Consider the following 20431-nt stretch of genomic DNA (forward strand, 5'->3'; position numbering starts at 1 on the left):
GTTGCCCAGCCTTCACTTCTCTCTACCTACCCCATTCCCTGGAGCCTGCCAATGTCCTCTGGAATTGTGGCCCTAGAACATTTTCCAGGCCAATCCCGAGTACCTCATGTGTCTGGAGAGACCAGTACTCAATCAGGTTTTACTCATAGCAGCGAGGGCCAGGTTTCATTCCTTCCATTGGGTGGGTGAGAAAATAGAGACTCAGAGAGAATTAACTTTCTAAGGTTACACCAGACACTTTTCTTTTGTGGTAATGAGCTCTCCATTCCTGGAAGTACCCAACACTGGGGACCTTGGCATGGTGCAGGGGAGCATGCTGGGCCATGCCACCAAGTTCTCCGTCTTGGGACAACACTTCTCTTCCTTCCTTGGAGGCTGCCCACCTGGCTTCAGCTCTTTCCACTTTCTTCCTTCTCCCTTGGAACCTGGTCTCCATCCTCTCTCTGAAGTGAACTCGCTCTATGAGTTCTAACAAGAAACATTATGATCTAACTTCTTGTGGCTTCAGGAGATACAGATCTGTGGCAACACTTCAAATTAAGTGTCGTGAGTGAGTAATTACTTTCTGAATCCGAGGCGTTCCATTGAATGGGAATCATTACTGTGTGTTAATTAAAATCCCACTGATTATTAAAATTATATTTTGGTGTTTTAATAACTCTATAAGGGACATGTAGATAAAGCCCAAAGATACACATTGGTGTGGATTCTTGTTCAACCCCAATAAATATTTATATTACTTCAGACATGTACTTATTGATTCATGAAATGTAAGTGGAATTCACACTGGAGATGGGTCTGGGTGTCGCAATGACGTCTGCCCCTCTTTGAAAGCCGAGTGCAGGGATCTTTTGATCTTTATGAAGTCTGAGTTTGGAGCAAGCTTCCTCAGAGTGCAGAGTGGTTGGGAATATCAAGGAGGAGGTGTGGGGTGGTTATGACACACTCCTGTCTAATTCCTTCTGTGTGCTTCCAAGGACCAGAGTAGAATTGGAACTTGCAATCTTCATGGAATCTGATTAATATTAGATCATAGGGCTGTAGATACTCAGGATTGGCATTCAGGAATTTTAAGTCATTTACTCACCAAGCCTGGCTGCTGATCAGAATCCGCTTGGGAAGCTTTGCAAACATTCACATTTCCTACTGCTTCTTTGAGGTCCTGACTGGGCAGGTAGGTGGGTCCAGTCCAGCCCCATAGGTGATCTGTCCACTCCAGTGTTTCTGTTTGTCTGGGGATGCATCAGGAATATTTTCACCTCCTTGTTCCTACTTTTCCATGTCCCTCTTGGGGCTCTGTCTCCCAAACTTCCTTCTACTCAAAGAGTCTGCAGAGGTGTTTTCTAGAGGTTGGCATTCACTGGATTGGGAACATTGACACATTCCTGTCCTCTGTAGCAGTATGGGCTCCAACACCCCCAGCAGTGCCCAGCCAGCCTTGCCTTCCTGCTTCTAGAAGCTGAGCTCACCCTAGGACTTCTCAGATGTCTAGAAAATTATTATCCAGGGGAGAGATAGGTGCCCCAGGAGCTAGACGGAGAAATGATATTATCTACCTGAATGGAGCCAGATATTTGGAAGGGTCCACTTGATGTGGTCATTTAATGGGGCTGTTTTGCTATAGGAAGTGTATTGGTCAGGCCCTGGCAGGAAATAGGACACCCTCAAATTGGGTCACTTGAGGAGAATTTAGCAGATGTGCCGTCTGCAAAGGGGTGAGGAGGGAGAAGGGTCATCCTAAGAGATAGTGCAGTGCCCTGGACTCAGGGTCTGCAGTAGAGACAGGAGGAAGAGCTCCCTGGGACAGGGATGCAGAGAGAACTGGGGATGGGGGGATGTAGCCCACTTGCCTGTGGTGAGCCTGGGAGAGAGTGCTGGGGGGGAAATACCCCACCAACCTCACTCTCCTTCCCACAGAGCTGAGCAGCAGCAGCAGGTCTCCTGTGGCTCTGCAAGGTGCACAGCGCAGCAGGTGCTCACAAGTGACCAAGGGGCAGCACCTCTGTAGAGTGCGTGGCCTTTGAGATGGCCTGGGTGGGGTGGCGGTGGAGGGGGTCTAGGAGTTGGGAGATGATGCTTGATCCGGGTGGAGGGAGTTTTCAGGTTCAGAGTTGGGGTGGGTGAGGCCAGGAGCTGGGTTCTGGATTGGACAGGGGCCCAGGCTGGACCAGATAGGAGGGTAGGGAGGGCTGGTTCCTGTCCCTCGCGTGAAGGGTCTTTGATTCCACACGACACGAGCATCCACTGACGGGGTGAAGAGAGGAGAGCCTGGTTCTGGGAAGAGGACTGCAGTGAGATGGATTGGACTGGGGAGATGCTGGAGATGGGGACCTGTTGGGGTTACTGTGTTGTCCAGGTGGGAAGTTAAGAGGGTCTGGGTCCCAGTGGAGAGGAGAATGGAGGGAGAAGCCCTGAGGCTCTTGCAGAGGAAGGACAGGACTGGATAACAGAGATCACGGGGGAGGAGACGGGGAGACGCCTTGGCCCCGAGCCAGGTGATACCTGCAGAGGGAGGCTTATCCTTCCCATACCCAAGGAAAGTCGTGGTGGATTTTTCTCTTACTGGCATGGAAACCGAGGCACAGGGAGGTGAGTGGCTTGCCCAGACTCATACAGTTTGAACCCAGGCTGGCATCTGTGCAGAGCCGCAGTCCTGTGGTCTCACAAAGCCAAGACCTGGAGGAGACTGAAGGGGAGGGGTGGGAGCCCAACTTCGGTTTCTTTACTCTCACCTCTAGGGCTACCAACAGCTCGCTGGGAGGCCGTCTCCTGCAGTGCAGGGTGGGGCAGGGCAGGCTGCACAGGGAGTGGGCGTGTGGGTGCCAGACCCTTCCTGGTGGCCAGGACCTTGGCAGACAGACCCCGACCGGGCCTGCTCAGGCTCAGCAAGCCCTCCAGAGCAATCTGAGCAAGGGTGGGGGGTGCTGATCAGCCCCTGGGTCCTGGAGGGTTCATTTTGAAAGGATTATAAATGATGAAATGGGCTTGTATCCTTCTCTCTTCAGCTGGAAACACTGCCAAGGAAAATCACGCTTTCATGCCTTGGGGATTTTACTGATTAACTGTGCTTCACCAGGGCAAGGCGTGTGGCCTCAGTTTGCCTAACCTGTCAAATGGGAACTAGTGTGGAAGTTTAGTGTCACATACTCAGATGGGCCTGGCTTCGTATCCCAACCCATGCCCTTGGGCAATTGTCTCTGTCTCCTACTTTCTACATCTGCAAAGCAGAGACAGTGACGCCAGTCTCACTGTGTTATAGTGGGTATCGAATGGAATGCGATGAGAGCACACATAGCTAAGCACAGTACTGGGCATGGGCAGGAGGAAGCTACTGATTGCTGCTATTAGCCCAAGTACCTGGCACATCCCACATGCTGTTCATTTGTTGGTGAAGACAAATATTTAGTGTCTGTGTGAATTGCTGTATGCAGGAATATGGACATATATGGAACTTGGCAAGCAGAAGTTTATGATCTAATGGGCTGGGACAGCAGAGAGATCTGCTGTCTGAATACCTTGTTGTGTCTTGAGCACTGGCCTGGGTCTTCTTTGGGACCCAGAAATGTGAACAGGAGAACGAATAAATTTCTTAGCACCCCACGTATGCTAGGGTCACTCTAGGCTGTTTATAGTCAGCCTTACTGAACTATTTGGCAACCTTTTTTCTTTTTTTTTTTTTTTTTTTTGAGACGGAGTCTCTCTGTGTCACCCAGGCTGGAGTGCAGTGGCGCGATCTCGGCTCACTGCAAGCTCCGCCTCCCGGGTTCACACCAGTCTCAGCCTCTCGGAGTAGCTGGGACTACAGGCGCCCGCCACCACGCCCGGCTAATTTTTTTGTATTTTTAGTAGAGACGGGGTTTCACCATGGTCTTGATCTCCTAACCTCGTGATCCGCCCGCCTCGGCCTCCCAAAGTGCTGGGATTACAAGCGTGAGCCACTGCACCCGGCCAACTTTTTTTCTCTTCTCTTCTCTTCTCTTCTCTTCTCTTCTCTTCTCTTCTCTTCTCTTCTCTTCTCTTCTCTTCTCTTCTTTCTCTTCTCTTCTTCTTCTTCTTCTTCTTCTTCTTCTTCTTCTTCTTCTTCTTCTTCTTCTTCTTCTTCTTCTTCTTCCTCCTCCTCCTCCTCCTCCTCCTCCTCCTCCTCCTCCTCCTCCTCCTCCTCTTCTTCTTCTCCTTCTCCTTCTCCTTCTTCTTCTTCTTCTTCTTCTGATGGAGTCTTGCTCTGTCACTCAGGCTGGAGTGCAGTGGTGCAATCTCGGTTCACTGCAACCTCTGCCTCCTGGGTTCAAGCAATTCTCTGCCTCAGCCTCCCTAGTAGTTGGGATTACAGGTGCCCACCACCACGCCCAGCTAATTTTTGTATTTTCAGTAGAGATAGGGTTTCACCATATTGGCCAGGCTGGTCTTGAACTCCTGACCTTGTGATACACTCCTCTCCGCTTCCCAAAGTGCTGGGATTACAGGCATGAGCCACTGCCCCTGGCCCTGCCAACTATTTCTGAACTTGATGTGTTCCCTTTCTCCTTCATGATGCCACCAACTCCTATACATCCTTGAAAATCCTACTCATATATTCCTCTCACTGAGAATCATTTCCTGACCCGTGCATGCTCCCCTGGGCTGGGTTAGTGCTTCTCTGCCTCCATGGCTGGGGCCTGCACCATCGGATGCCCATCTCACTGTGTGGTAGGAGGTGATTGTCCAACCCCCACTGGATTGTCAGTGGCTGGAGGGCACCAGCCATGACCCTAGTGTCCAGCCCAGGATGTGGCACAGAATAAAGGACAGCTTTGTTGAGTAAATGAATGGACATAAAGAAAAAGAGATCACAGTCCCTGCCTGAAGGAATAAGCATGGACACAGGGCAATTGGGCCGTCCTGCCAAACATGACAAGGGCCGGGTAAGTGATGCATTGGGGAGCCCAGAGAAAGCAGCAGTTTCTCGGGGGGACCCAGAAGGACTTCCAGGAACAGGTGGCCTTTAAGATGGACTTGAAAGGTAAAGGGATGACTTATTCCCAAGTTCGTTCTTCTCCATCTTACAGGGAGTGAGCCCAGCCACGACAGGGTGGAGCCAGATGATTCACCTCCAGCCTGCTCCCCTGCATCAAGAATCAGGTGCACATTTTGCCGAGTTTGAGAGTGGGTCCCATCGCTCCGTGGTTCCACTGGCCACAGTTCACCTCCAACACAGTCAAGGGTTTTACTTTCAGAAAGGTGGGACCGGAAGAGCTGAGGCAGGGCCAAAGGAAAATGAAATGAGGCAGGAAGAGCCAGGTCTGCCAGGTTGGGGCTGGCCCCACTGCTGGGACATCCTGGGCAGTGGACAAAGATGTTATGTCAGGGGGTGCATGGGACTATTCTGGCACAGTGGCCGCTGTTCCTTTAGTTGTTCGGAATACAAGCTCTGGGGGCACCTCCAATGAGATGGGCCTTGTGCTCTGGGCCAGGGGAGCAGGTGAACAAATCATACCCTGTGCCCCTGGGAGGTCACAGGTGAAAGAGGCAGACAGATATGGAGATGATCAAGTACATGAAAGCCTCCTAGAATCGCTGACAGCCTACTTTACAGAGACTGTCTGTCCTGTGAAATGACCATTCACACACATGCATGGATTAAACATGTGTACATGCCCAGTAGCATGGATCAGACAGTTAAAGTAATTGAAAGAGCTAGCCATTCATCAAAGCATCACTAGTAAGTGCTGGAGATGCTGTTAGGAGTGAGGTCTTCCCTGGTCAGGAAGGCCATGGGTGGAGATGTGAAGGTAAGAAGGCCAGATAGGGCAGGGACATCACTAGAGGGGACAGTGCAGTTGCAAAGGGCCTGAGGAGGGGCCCTGGAGGGGGCCATTCTGGCTGGAGTGGTGACAGTGGGAGTTGAGTGGCAGGAGGTGGGCTGGAGGGGTGGGCTGGAAGGGCATTAGCCCACCCACCAGGGATCCCATACCACCCGGTGCTCACTGGAAACCCCCCGGCATCCTCTCCCACCCTGGCCCTTGGCTGTTATGACATGGTGAGATCAGGCCTGTTAAATGACTGGCTGGACCCGTGACTCACGGACATCCTGGGTGGACTCAGGGATGGAGTGAGAAAGAGGGAAAGAATAGAAAGGTAGCAAACGCCAAATGCCTTGATGCCAAAATGATGGGCATCCGGGCCTGAGTAAAGATTCCATCTCTACCCCAAAAGCACTGATAGAAGGACCCTATCCTGCTTTAGGTGGAGTGTATCTGGTGTGACCAGATTAGCATTTGAAAAGGATCGCACTGATGGGAGCGGTAAGAGCAGAAGCTTCTGGAGGCCTGAGTTGTGGTATTTTCCATCCAAAGCTGTTTCCAGATGAGTTTTGAGACAATGCCCATTCATCTATTATTACCTGCTCTGTCCTGGAGGAGAAGCAATGGAAGTGTTCTCTGCCTCCTGCTCAGGCCACCAGCATTTGATGCCAACCACGAAAGGACTGTGCCTGGTGTTCTGGGGCCAGCCCTGGGTCCTCAGGAAGCTCACAGCCCAGCCAGCATGACCTGGGGGCCCACCTGGCAGTGACAATGGTGCTCCCTCCACTCCCTGGGAGCCCTAAACCAATCACAGGTGCTAGGGAAGGATTTCTGCCTGGGCTGATGCTTGGGCCTTATCTGGGTGCAGAAGGCAAGGAAGGGTGTGCCAAATAGAGGAAACAGCAAACTTGAAAAGGGGGAGACTTTGGAGAGCGTGCTATCTGAGGAAGGTGGTTAGGTGCTGTTAGAAAGAGAAATGCGAGTAGGTGGTGGGGGTGGAGCAATGCCGGAGCCAAGGTGGGGTGTTTGAAAAGGCCTGGGACCTGGCAGGCGGGGTGGCGGGCAATGGGGCAGGACGCAGCCTGGGCCTGCTCCAGGCGGTGGGGCGCTTCCCGCAGGTGTCCCTTTGATCTCACAACAAATGGCCTATTTAGCATCTCCAAGACTGGGCCAGCTTCTGGCAGCCAGGGCGGGAAGGTGGGAAAACACAAGGGGATTGTCTGCCCATTTCCAAAGCCGGGAATTTGCTCAGCAACACTGCACACGCAGGGAGTAGCCAGGTTCTAGCAGTCGTCAGGATGGCTGTTTGCCAAGGACTCCCCTGATGGGCTGCAGGCAGACCCTGGGGGCTGGGATGCCCAGGCTCCTTTGCCTGCCTTTGCAGGTCCTGGGGCAGGAGTGGTGTGTGGCATGGAGATAGGGATTGCTTGGATTGGGGTGTTGGGTGCAGTTGTTCATTTGTGCACAGATCCAAGAAAGACAGACCCTTCAGCAGGGCAGAGTGAACCGGCAGCCTTGCCACTGAGCCCCCAGAAACACTGACAGATGCGAACTTCTTTCTTCTGCTGGAAACTTTTTTCTGTGGGTGAAGGCCCATTTGTGGAGGGAGGCAAGGTTGGATATTGTGATCCTTCATACTGAAGAAGCTGGGTTCTCCTTCCCACCCTCCACCTGCCATTCCAAATGAAGCCAACACTAAAACTACAAGAGACTCTTTTATTTTATTGAAGTGACACCAAACATGATGAATGCTGAAAGCAAAACAGCTTCTTTGTAGACTTTTGGGCTCTTTTTCTTTATTAATTTATTATAGGTGTGTTCTCTGGTGTCCCAAGCCCACATTTGGAAGGTCCACTGGATAAGTGCTGATGCTGGAGAAAGGTCTGTTTGCAGACCGCCAAATTCAAGAGAGAAACTTGTTTGGGGGCTGAGGGGTGTTCCCGGGCAGTGTGGGCAGCTCAAGTGTGGACGCACACAGTCCTGGCCTTTGACCTTCCTGGCTTCACCAAGCTGTATGCACTCAGGGAAGTTGCACAGCCACTCTGAACCTCGGTCTTTTCCTCTGGTAATAACTGGCATTAACGCCCATTTGCAGTGTTGCTGTGAACCAGATCAACTGTGTCGATATGCACAAGATGGTGTGTGTACTCATAGTAGCTGCTCAGTGAACATTAGTTTCCCATCTCTTAAGAAAGAAAAGTTGGCTTAGAAATCAACTTAAAAATATTTTTGTTAAGAATGGTTCAAAAGTCACAAAATTATTTAGAAATTGTTTTCACTGAGTTCAGAAATCCAGGAGACTATTTAGTCAACAGTCTGTTTTCTTCCCGATAGCCTCATGATGGACTCATCTTTGAAAACCCAAGTAAAGCAATTTAAGTTTTCAAATTCATTTTGCTCATTTACCCACTCATTCATTTATTCTGCAAACAAGTAGTCAACACCTCCTATGTGTGAGGTCCGGGGCTGCTCCCAATTACACAGAAAAAGTGGAGAGGAGGCTTGGAGCTGTGGGAAAGAGAAAACTCGGGTCCAAGAGGTCCCTGCAATTTACTAACTGTGACCTGGGGCAAGTCATTTCAGCTCTGGAGCCCTCGGTTTTCTCATTTGTATAATCAGGATAATAATATTTCCGTTGCAGGGTTGTTTACAAGAATTAGAGATATGTGTAAAATGCGGGGTGCGTGGAGCCATGGGAGCAGCTGGTCCTGCTAAGATGAGGTCCCTGCCCTTGTGGCTGAGGCCCCTGTGGTGGTGACAGACCGATGGACAGAGGCACCCAGAGTGATTTAAGAGTACATCTCTCCATCTGCATCTGTATATAACAGACCTGAGATACAGGCACTTTGCCTGTATCTGTTTGCAGACTGCCAAATTCAAGAGAGGAAACTTGTCCGGGGGCTGAAGGGCATTCAGGGGCAGTGTGGGCAGGTCAAGTGTGGACGCACACAGTCCTGGCCTTTGACCGTTCTGGCTTACCAAGCTGTATTCACTCAGGTAAGTTACACAGCCGCTCTGAACCTCAGTCCCTTCCTTGTCTCCAGGCAAAATGACCCAAGGACCTTTCTTTGGGTGGGCCTTTTTATCCCGTCCATGTGTAAAAGCCCACTCCAAATGAACCAAATCTGCCACATGCTTTGCAAGGTGTGACTCAAGAGTCAAGGCAGCGCGGGGACCTGCCTGTGGCCCTGGATCTTAAATGAGCCCCTGGAGCTCAGCAGCAGGTTCCCGGGAGTCTGGCTGGCTGAGGGCTTGGCTGGGATGAGTGGGAGCAGCCGCAGGAAAAGGGAGAACTAGTTTCTCCGGAGTGTGTTTATCCTGCTTATCTGACCTCAGAACTCAACCATCCTAATGGTTTTTAATGACTCTAATGTGCCTCACATCTTGACTGGACCCACTGGCCATGCCGCGCTATTGAATGGCCTCTTTCCCATGCGTATTGCCCGGTGGAAGTGGGTCCAGATGCCAGGTGGGATTACTTGGGTCGCACACATGGTGGGACTTAGTTCAAAAGGATTTGACACCAGGCTCTGCCGGAGCTCAGAGCTTGGGGAGATGGCTGCAACCAAGCCCCTTTGTCAAGCCAGGTGGAAACATGCTCAGGGAAATGGGATCAGCTTCAAAGTCAAATCTCAGCAGTGCTGCTGACTCGCTGAGCTCTCAGGATACGAACTTGGCTTCTCTGGTCTCTATTTCCTCATCTGAGAAATGGGTGCCATAATGAGATCTTCCTCGCCTTGCCAGGATCCCTGGTCCTCCGCCCTCTGTGGGCCTGAGCTTTGCCTGTAGCAAATGTAGGATTTCTCAGGCGCCTCCCAATTTTGTAACCCTATGACTCTCTCGCTGGCCAGCTTCTTCCTGTCCACGCCCATTCCCACCCACCTGAAAAATACCTGCCCTTGGACGATATGGCCTTGGCCAAGCCATTTCCCAAGAAGGGCTGCCATGGCCTGGGGTTGCCACCCACCTGAGACCTCGTGGGGCCAGGGCTGAGCTTTCAGGGTGAGCCTTGTGAATAGCATAAACACTCACTAGTTCCCATCCCGTCCCTGCTGGCTGTCTTTAGGCAAACTGGACAGGGAAGCACCAAAGCCCTTGCCTCCCCTTCACACGCATGACGTAACTGTCACTGGTGAATGTGGAGATTTCTAGAAAGTGAGGGCTTCTCCATTAGTGAGTCAAAAGGCTCAGATCAGCTCTCTGCCTTTTATGCAGGCTCCAACTGTTGCTTCACCCGAACCCACCCTCTTTCGTAAGCAAGAGTATCCTTGCCAGCTGAGTCACTGAGTCCGGGGACTCCAGCCAGAACATGGTAGTGGCTTCATGGCCCAGACCCTGGCTTGAGGAGGGGCCTTGTCTCTTCTTGGTCAGCTGTGTGGGTGGGAGCCCCCTTATCCCAAGGGATCATTTGCTCTCTCTCTCCCAACAATCTGCAGATGAACACCCTTGGGGTGGAGGAGAATTTCAGCTACTTGCCTGATGCTTTATGGTTCTGGGCAATAGAGCAGCTTTGTTTTGGGGTCTGACCACAAAGCCCTAGCCATTATTATTATTAATATTTCTTAGAAATATTTATTTCTTATTTAATAAGATGTCTTAGAAATCTCAGGAGTGCGTCAGATGAGAAAGTTGGGAAAGGTGTGAAAATGTCCTTAATGACAGCACAGTGCTTCTCAGCTGGGGAAGTGTTGCCCCCAGGGGATGTTTGGTAATGTCTGGAGACGTTTCTGTTGCCATAATTGAGGGGCAGGAGGTGTCACTGGCATCAGGTGAAGAGAGGCAGGGGATGCTGCTATATACATGCTACAAGGCACAGGGCAGCCCTCCACAAAGAGTGACCCAGTTCAAATCATCAATATCGCCCAGGCTGAGAATTCATGATACAGGGAAGCTGAAGAGCTCCCTTGCCTTGGAACTAGACCATGAGGCCTCCAGAGGGTCTCAAAAATAGTGTTTATATATAGAAAAACAAAAACCCCATTTTAATCGTAAGATAGATTTGAATATTGAGGTTGAAGGGCTGGTGAGTGCCCAAGTCAGAGTGCAGCCTGGTGGCATCTCCGGGAGTCCCCATCGCTGCCAGCCCCGGGCTGTCCTGACTCCTGCCCCGGGGCAGTGATGACACCCACTCCCTGCCCTAGGCACAGGTGGCACCCCACTCTGCCTCTGCAGCCCTGATCTCTACCTGGGGCGATTCTCCCACATTTCACTGCTGGTTGGAAGTGACACCTGGGTTTCCCATCCATAGCTCAAAATGCAATGTGTCCCGACCTGAGCCCGGCCCCTGCCCTCCCAGCCTGCTGCTCCTTGTGGGTCTGGTGTGCCTGAGCCTCCCCCCATTCCCTCACCTCATTGGCCTCCTTCCCACCACTCCACAGCTGTCTTATTTTACATTCACCACCATCTTTCTGTCCTTCCTTTCCCTGCCCATGCCTTCTGTCATCCTTTCCTTTCTACCTGGGATCCCATTCGATCTGTCTTCTTCCTTGTCTCTTCAGGATTCTCTTGTGTCAAATGTTTTGTCTGAACTGCTGTAAACTTCATCTTTCCGAAGCTGTTTTTCATTTGTACTACTTTTCTGGTCAAAACTCCTCCATGGCTCCCTTTGCTAACAAGGGAAGGTCTTTCTACCTCCCTAACTTGGGAGTCCCAGCTCCTTGTGACTGGGCTATCAACTTCCCAAGACAGTGCAAACTTCTCCCTCTCTCAGGCCACTCCCTGCTGCAATATAGGGCACACTTGTGGTGGCCAGAGCTGTCTATGCACTCCCTAGACCGTGAGATCTGTGAGGCCAGGAGCAAATCTTGCCTGTTCAGTGTGGGGAAGCTGTGCTAGTAGGTCCTCAGCTCACCTTTGCCAAATGCTCCATTGAATAGTAGATGAACCAGCCCCTCTCCTAGGCGATCCATGATTCCTCCCTCTGTTGTCCTTCCTGCTGTTCTCCACTCTTAGAACCTTCCCTCTCCTACATCCACACCTCACTATGGGTTCCATTTGAAGTCAGCTCTCCGCTCAGATGCCATCCCCCACCTGGAAGAAGGGATGGTTTCAGTTTTCAATCAACCTCCGTAACACTTTGTCTACCCCCCTCGAACAGTGCTCACTACTCTCAGCCTTAAATTATAGCTATTTATGATAAAATAAATAATAAGGGTGGTTGTTGAGTACAGCCAGGCTCTCTTATTTGCAGGCCAGGCACCTTGTTGAAGCCACACGAGGACCTGGTTCATGTAGGCTTCAATGGGTCCTTTTTACAAAGAGGAAAACAGAGGTGCAGAGATGTTTATAGATGTGCCTCAAGGGTGTGAGGCTAGTTTATTTCTGAGCCAGAGGCAGTGCACCTTGATTATGACAGCTCCATGCTTGGAGCTGAGAGCACCAAACTCTGGGCCTAGGCTTGCATTCATTCCCTCATTCATTCATTCACTCATCCATTCATTCTCTCATTCATGAGGGAATGCACAAATCAGTGAAACAAATGAATTCCTTTGTTCACTAAACTAATATTAATTGAGTATTTTTCATGTGTCAGGCACATCCTAGCTGCTCAATGAAAGGTTTTCTTTTGTCTTTTCTTGAGGAGGAGGGAATGAACACATCGATACCTCTGGTCTATTGAATTAGGAAGCAAGTGGCTTAAAATCATCTTTTGAATTTCAGAGCCCTAACCTGGTAACACTGGAAGGGACACATGTGATTGTTCTTATCCACAGGCTTAAGTTACAGATGAGAACAGTGGGCCCGCTCAGGGAAGGGCTTGCTCGGGGCCACCCAACAGCCCCATGATCAAGCCTGGACTTGGCCCCTCTGGCTTTAGACTTACCATTCGTTGTTTTCCTTTCACCGACTAACTGCTCTTGACTGTGTCTGGGGGATGGGTATGAGTAACCCTGGCTTCCAGGACATGTATGACTTGAGTGAGATGTGGATTTTGGGGGTGGACAAGAAAACAGAGGAGAGGAGAGATTTCACAAGTTCTTATCAGGTCCTTGTCATCTTGTGTGCTGTGAGGGAGCCATCAGGGTTCCATCTCACCGATGGAAACCTGGACATTAGGAGAAGGGAGCCCCCCAGGAGCATGCAGGGCTGAGTAGCGCCAAAGCTCTCAGCTCTGGAGAGGCATGGCAGAGCCACCCAGAGAGAAGTTAGGTGCTTTTGCTGTAGTGATGCGGAACGTGGGTTTGAGCTCTGCCCCTCACTTCTGTGTGGCCGGGGCAGGGTATTTCACCTGTGGGCATCTCAGTTCACTCGGGTATAAAATGGGGAACTGATGCTTCTTACCTCATACGCTTGTTGTGAGGATCCAATGAGTAATAACCCAGCCAGGACTCAAACCTATGCCACACAAGTGAATGCTCATGGTTAGCTCATATTTTTAATGTTATCATCAGAGAAACCTTTGGTTCCAGACCCAGGTCTGCCAATCACTCCCCAGGTGACCTTGGGCAAATCCGTTAAAGTTTCTGCGCCTCGGTTTCCTTATGTGTAAAATAAGGTAGACAGTAACCCCCAGCCATAACCCGAGATCCTGGTGCCCCGGGCCTGGCCTCCTGCCCTGCCCCGGGAGCTGCTCAGCCAGCACAGGCGGCTCTTTCTGTTTCCACTGCTCCATCGAGGTTGTTAGAGTTAAAAGGAAAGGAAGGGGTTTTGATGCTGAAGAAAGAGCTGGGGAATTAGGGGAGCTGGGAGTTAGCCCCGAGGAATTCTGGCTTTTGGCAGTTTTCCCTGAGCTTCTCTGGAAATGTTGGGTAGACACCGAATGTCCCTCTTGCTTCATCTGGCTGGGCATTGCGACATCGGCACAATGTGAAAAATAGAGCTGTCCTGGGAGAGCCGCCTTAGTCATGGGAACCTGGGGAACCTCTCCCAGGAGTGTCCTGCAGTTGGGGCAGGGCTTGGACTGCGGGATCGGCGGTTAGTCAGGGGCCTGGCCGGGGAAGACCTTGTTGTGCAAGTAGCCACTTGGCAGGACCATCCCCAGCGTCTGCACAAACTCAGAGGTCTTGGTGTGCCCAAGAGAAACTGGGGGGCTGCTCCTGCCCCCAATAAGTGGGGGAGGTCATAGCTGGGATTTCTGTGGCCTCCTCAGCAGGCCAGGAGGCATGGATCCAGCTTCTACTCCTAGCTCCTCCATCAACTTGCTGAGTGAACTTAGGCAAGGCTGGGCTTCAGGGCTCCCATCTGTAAAAGGAAGTGATCAGACTTGGTCTCTGCCATCCATTTCAATTTTACATTTCTCCAAGTTGAGTTCTCTGCTCCTCATCTAGGGTGCACGGTGGGTTCCCAGTAGCTGTGATGTGAAGAAATGAATGAACAAATGATAGATCAAAACACAAACCTTTCCACTTCTTTCCAGCCTATGGAATGCTTAGCTCAGAGATGAGCTCAGAGCAGAGCCATCAGCAAATGCAAGGTGGCTGCAGAGACCAAGTGCAAAGAGTCTTTTAGAGAGGCTCAAGTCGGCGGATTAGAACAAACCAATTAAGGGTGTTTGTGTATTTAGCATTTTGCACTCAAAATACTTACGGGGGAAGGGTAATCCTTGAAATCAAACACATCTTGCCGGTTAATGTTGGTGTAAGTCTTTTTTGGAGGTAGGGCCCAGACATGGCGGCCAGAGCTCATGTGAAAAGGCAGATTACCTACACATGAGGTTATGCCTAATTACCTGAAATACCCTCGTCTGTTGAGTGAAAAACACGGTTTTCATCAGTCCTGTATTAATTATGGCTGCTGAGAGCTGCAATTGGCAAAGGCGTGTTTTTAGCTTATGACTCAGGGCTGACTCAGGGTTGGGGACTGAGCTTTCTGTGGCCTCGAGCTGGGCTCCCCTTTTTTCCTGGAAACGCCTAAACTGCTTGCCAATCCCTTTGACAGGGCTCTTGGACTTTCCCGGGAGGCTCAGCATATTGTCTTTTTTTTTTTGTTAAGATGTATTTTCTTTTTTTCTTTCTAATTTTTCATTTTAGATTTGGGAGGTACATGTGCAGCTTTGTTACATGGATAAATTGCATGTTGTGGGGGTTTGGTGTACAGATTATTTTGTCATTCAGGTGATTGGCATAATATCTGAAAGACAGTTTTTCAATCCTCATCGTCCTCCCACCCTCCACCCTCAAGTAGGTCCCATGGTCTATTGTCCCTTTCTTTGTGTCTATATGTACTCAATGTTCAGCTTCCACTTTTAAGTGACAACATAAGATATTTTGTTTTCTGTTCCTGCACTAATTCACTTAGGATAATGGCCTCCAGCTCCATCCATGTCATAGCAAAGGACATGATTTCATTCTTTTTTGTGGCTGCGTAGTATTCCATGGTGTATACGTACTACATTTTCTTTATTTAGTCTGCTGTTGATGTGCAGCTAGGTTGATTCTCTGTGCTTGCTATTGTGCACAGTGCTGTAATGAACATACCAGTGCACGTGTCTTTAGGGTAGAAAGATTTCTATTCCTTTGGGTGTATATACCCAGTAATGGGATTGCTGGGTCAATGGTAGTTCTGTTTAAAGTTATTTGAGAAATCTCCAGACTAGAGCCCCTGGATTTAAGCTCCTGGATTCCAAGCTGGGGGTAGTGGGTGGGTATGTGGCCAGTTTGCCTTCAGCCCCATGTGGCTGCCTGTGCTGGGTGCGCCTGTTCCCACCCGTGCGTCAACCTGTTGACTGTCCTGAGACGCCAGTGTTAGCTTCTCCTTCAGAAAGGTGAGGAAACTGAGGCCTTGGCTTTGAAGTGGTGCAGCATGGATTTGAACTCAGCATTTCCTGACCAGAACCGCTTTTTTCTCCTCATTGCTTTTTGGGGGTCTCACTCAGGTTACCTGCAGGGCACGAGGTGCTAAGTGGCCTCAAGAAGGTGGGTCTCACTTCTTCAAGCTGCGCCCCTGTGGCTCAGGAATGAACAAGTTTGTGATTCCATCTGAAGGGCTTTGAGGACATGCCAAATTATAAACTGTGGAAGATTTTCCAGGTGGGGAGAAAGGACTTTGTCATCCATCCTGGCCTTGCTTCTGCACTGATGGATGGATTGACCATTTGGTCGTGTTTGTGAGACTATTTTCCCATCTTGTTTATCTTCAAACACACAATCACCTCTGCCTTTGAGTTGTCTCCCAGGCCTGACTCTACAATGCTGGCTTGGAGGGTCAGTGGGCATCCTGAGCAAATGCTGTCCCATGTAAATATCTGGCGAGCTCCCTGCATGGGCCCTCAGGAAATGTCCGTTTCCCTCCCGGCCTCTCTGGCCCTCCAAGGCTGACAGGTGCGTTCTCTTTCTCTATTTTCCCCTCACAGTGAGGGGAGGTAGGACTTCATAGACCCAGACTTGACAGATGACAGATGGGGAAGCGCAGCTTCAAAAAGTGACCTTTTCCCAGCCAAAATGGGGCTAGGTTTTGGCACCTTAGTCCAGACCTCCTATGGTCTTTCTGGGAAGCATGAGGTAAGAGTTCCAATGAGTTGCCTCCCATTTAAGCACCAAATATCCCTGGTCAGCATCCTTCCTCTAACACCCCCACCCCCATCACATGGGGATGGCCTCAGGAGAGGATGAACCAGCATGAACTACCCTCTAGGTTGTGAGCCTCACAGTTAACTATTCACATCTATCAGTTCATTTCTTTTTCTCTTAAATACCCTCAGGAACTGGGTTTTATTATTCCATCTTTTCAGAAGAGTAAACTGAGGCATACAGATAATTAAGGCATCTCGTTCACGATGATTCATCCTGACTGTTCAAGACAGACCAGCTTGGCATGGTCCAGCTTGGTGTAGCCTGGCCAAGACTGCAGCCCAGTCTGGCCAGATCCTACCGCAAGCTCCTTCCAGCCCCTGTGGCCAGGCTCACCTGTGAGGGGGGCAGGGGCTCTGTGGGGGCCCCAGTGGGCCAAGTGATAGGAGTGACAGTGCCCCCCAGGGTCTGTCATGGTGTGTTCACCACCGAGGGTGCACAAGCCATGCAGACACAAACTCTGCCTCCTGTTGGAGATTGACAAGGCCAGCTGGCATTTGCAGGCCAGGAGAACACCTGCCCCACAACAGGAGGTTGAATTCTGCCCAAATCTTCAGTCTCCCAATTTGTCAGACCACAGGAAGCCTTTTCCCCTCCCCTCCTCTCCCCTCCCCTCTCCTCCCCTCCCTCCCCTCTTCGTCCTCTCCCCTCCCCTTTCCTTTTCTGTCTCTTTCCTTTCCTATCTTTTTCCCATCCTTTCATTTCCTTCCTTTCTCTTCCCCTTCCCTTCCCTTCCCTTCCCTTCCCCTTCCCTTCCCTTCCCTTCTCCTGTCTTTCCTTTATCTCTCTCTTTCTGTCTCTTCCTGTGTATCTCTATCTCACCCCATGTCCCTCTGTCTCTGTCTGTCTGTCTCGCTCACTCTCCCTCTCTCTTTTCCAAATCACCAAAGGCCAAAGACTCTTTGGGAAGTAGGGCTCTGAGACTTTGAGAAGGAGAAGACTGAGCTCCAGTCTGCAAACCTGTTTGTTTCCGGGCCAACTTTGGGCCTGGTGTCCTGAAGTTAGACACTCACTGTCACTGGGTAGACTCTCACCATCCCTCACCACAACCAAGGCGTGTGACTCTCCCAGGTTCCCCAGTGAGCACACAGAGGCCCGGACAGCCCATGTAGACAGTGAGCTGGGTTCAAGCCTGGGTCTGAGTGCCTGTCCCGGCCCCTCTCCTGTGACCATGGACACTTGGATGTAGAGGGATGAACTTGGGGTTTGGATGGGGTTGCAGCCCCTGCTTCCAGCCGCCACTTGGGCTGTCAGGTTATCTCTCTTCAGCCTGGGCTCCCTGGATGTTGTGGTCTGTCCTGTTGCGCGAAGCCCCCAGGGGAGGCAGGGAGGAGTCTTGTTCATCTTTAGTTCATCTTCATGCAAATGAGCCGGCCAGTTGGCACTCGCATGCATTTCCACTGCAGCAACAGGAAAGACGAGATCCACGGTAATTGCCTTCCCATCTTCTTATTCTCTGGTCAGAGCCGTTCCCAACTGTCAGAGTGACTTCTTGCTCCCTGACACAATAGCCCTTGTGACACTTCTTTGTTCCCCTAAGAGTTTGAAGGCAGGAAAATTCTCAGCTCCTTAGGGTTACCTAGGGCTGACTCTGATGCTTAGGGACAGTTCTTGTCCCCAGACACGATGTGGCCTCTCCTTTCCCCCTGAGCTAAGATCTATTGTTTTTACTTAACCTTGCTTCCAGGATCTGAAAACATCTTTTAACCAAATAGCGATGATTCATTTCTGGACAGGCCAGCAGAAAGACAGGATTAAGATTTGGAGCTCCTCCTGGCCCCACTTCCCTTTTATCTCCTCATCGCCTTCTCTTTCTTCCTTTCCCACCCGGCCCACCTTCCTTTGGCCTCCTCCCCAAGCCCCAATTAGCAGACAAGAGGGGCTGCTTGGTCAAGGGCACATTGTGGGTGGTCCAGATCTTTGAGAGGATTTTCTCTCTGCATCTCTAGCTCTGGGGAGACAGGAGGCTGACATCAGTGGGAAAATCTTCCCAGGAGGTTTCAAAGCACTGGAGACTGAACTGTTGATGGTGAATTAAAAAGAAAAAAAAGGCAAAATCTCCCAAAGGCAGTATTTGGACATGATCATTTGACCTCACCCCATCGTTGCTCCCCTGCAACCCCAGTGTTTGGATTCCACGATCTCAGGCTTCCCTGGAACCGCAGAATTTGCTGTTGATGCAAACTTTCCTGACTAGTAGAAAACATGCAGGGGTATGAGGAAAGACAGCTGATGTTTGTGGAGAGCTAACTTTGTGCCACGTGCTTTTTTTGTGTGTCCACATATTTTGTTACTCTTTGGTCCCCTAAGAATGATGATGATAGCAGACACATGGGAGAGGCACTGGGTGCCGGCCGGTGTCTCCGTACTTTGCATGTACTAGCTAATTTAATTTTCACAGCAACCTATTTTTCTTTTTTTTTTTTTTGAGACAGAATCTTGCTCTGTCGCCCAGGCTGGAGTGCAGTGGCATGAACCCGGCTCACTGCAACCTCCGCCTCCTGGGTTCAAGCAATTCTCCTGCCTCAGCTTCCCGAGTAGCTGGGACTACAGGTGCGCACCACCACGCCCAGCAAATTTTTGTATTTTTAGTAGAGATGGGGTTTTGCATGTTGGCCAGGCTGGTCTCAAACTCCTGACCTCATGTGATCCACTTGCCTCGGCCTCCCAAAGTGCTGGGATTATGGGTGTGAGTCACCACGCCCGGCCTCACAGTGATCTTATGAAGTAGAAACTATTATTATCCTGATTCTACAGTAGAGGATTTTGAAGCACAGAGACATTTAGTAACCTGGTGAAGGTCACACAGCTCAGAAGTGGTGGAGCCAGAAGTCCAACTGCAACTGTCTGACTCCAGGAAAACTCTGTGCTGTTATCCATTTAGTCAGACTGCAACTTAGTCCTTAGGGATAGCCTCCCCCAGAATTGTGTAGCTGCAAGAGGTGAGGTGATGTCAGCTGGGGATGGGTAGGCATGGCAGTGCTGCACATCCAGACCTCAGCTTGGCCACCAGTGGGAACATGTTCCTGCCTATTGTGCCTGTGTGAGCCAGAGCATGAATTGGGATCTATCTCTCTCAAACCAGCATGGTTGGGGGTGGATGTGTCTATGTCATAAGTCACCACCTTTCCCCTGCTTTGAGGCAATGTCAGTGTGGGGCACACAGGAAGAGGCCTACAGAACAAATCTCAGGGGGATGGGACACACCGTTGTTAATTATCATTGCTGTTACTGTTATCATCTCTTAGCAAAGAGGCTCTAGTAGTTGATATCAACCACTAGAAATGTAGTTTTGTTCATGACACACTAAGCTCTAGAAACGATGTGTTCTTTGCTCCACGGGGAGCTTTCAATGTTTATTTACTCACTGTTTGCTTGTGTGAGTTGCAGAATCCCTGCCAATGTTATTCCAGCCAGTGAGCCAGAGTGGATAGGTAGGCATTTGGAATGGAGGTACGATGACTACCAGGGGCAAGATTTTGGTAAAATCTGATGGAATTCTGTCTGGCCAGGTGTTTTCCTGGCTAAGTGTGTTTCCTGGCATGCATTTACACGTACTTTGCTTTGCTTTATTTCACTTCCCTCTTATTGAATATTTCCTTTTTTCCACAGTCTCATGGAATAGATGTTGACTTTCACTCTCCCAAAGACCACACAGAGATGGAGTGGCCCGTGCTCCCCACCAGGGCCACGTGTGGTGGGCGGCAGCATCAGGTCCCACGTGTGAAGCCAGGATCTGCATTTTCCTTTGGGTCTGCCAGCAGTTCCTGGTACTAACTCCCTCCGCCGCTGGCCCTTTCTCTCCCAGCCCGTAGCCACTCCTCCTCCCCCTTTGCCTGCTGCATCCAGGCAGAACAGGGCAGCAGAACAGGCAGAGGAGCATGGAGCTCCTTGGACTGTAAATACTTTGTCTGCGGTGATTGCGACAGCAGCTTTTGCCAAATTCTGAGTCTGTTTGGCCTCTGAGGGTGCTGAGTTTGGAAATAAATGCAGCAGCCCCTTTGGAGTCAAAATTTGGTTTCCTCTTGGAAAATGAGTACTTCCTGATTGCTAGAGAAATAGAAGAAAGTCTTTAAAAGACTCTGGTGTTCCTGTTGGCCTCCAAACCATCGGCCTATAGCATTTTGATGATTTAAGTGTCGA

This window comes from Nomascus leucogenys, chromosome 22a (assembly GCF_006542625.1).
Source record: "Nomascus leucogenys isolate Asia chromosome 22a, Asia_NLE_v1, whole genome shotgun sequence".
NCBI lineage: Eukaryota > Metazoa > Chordata > Mammalia > Primates > Hylobatidae > Nomascus > Nomascus leucogenys.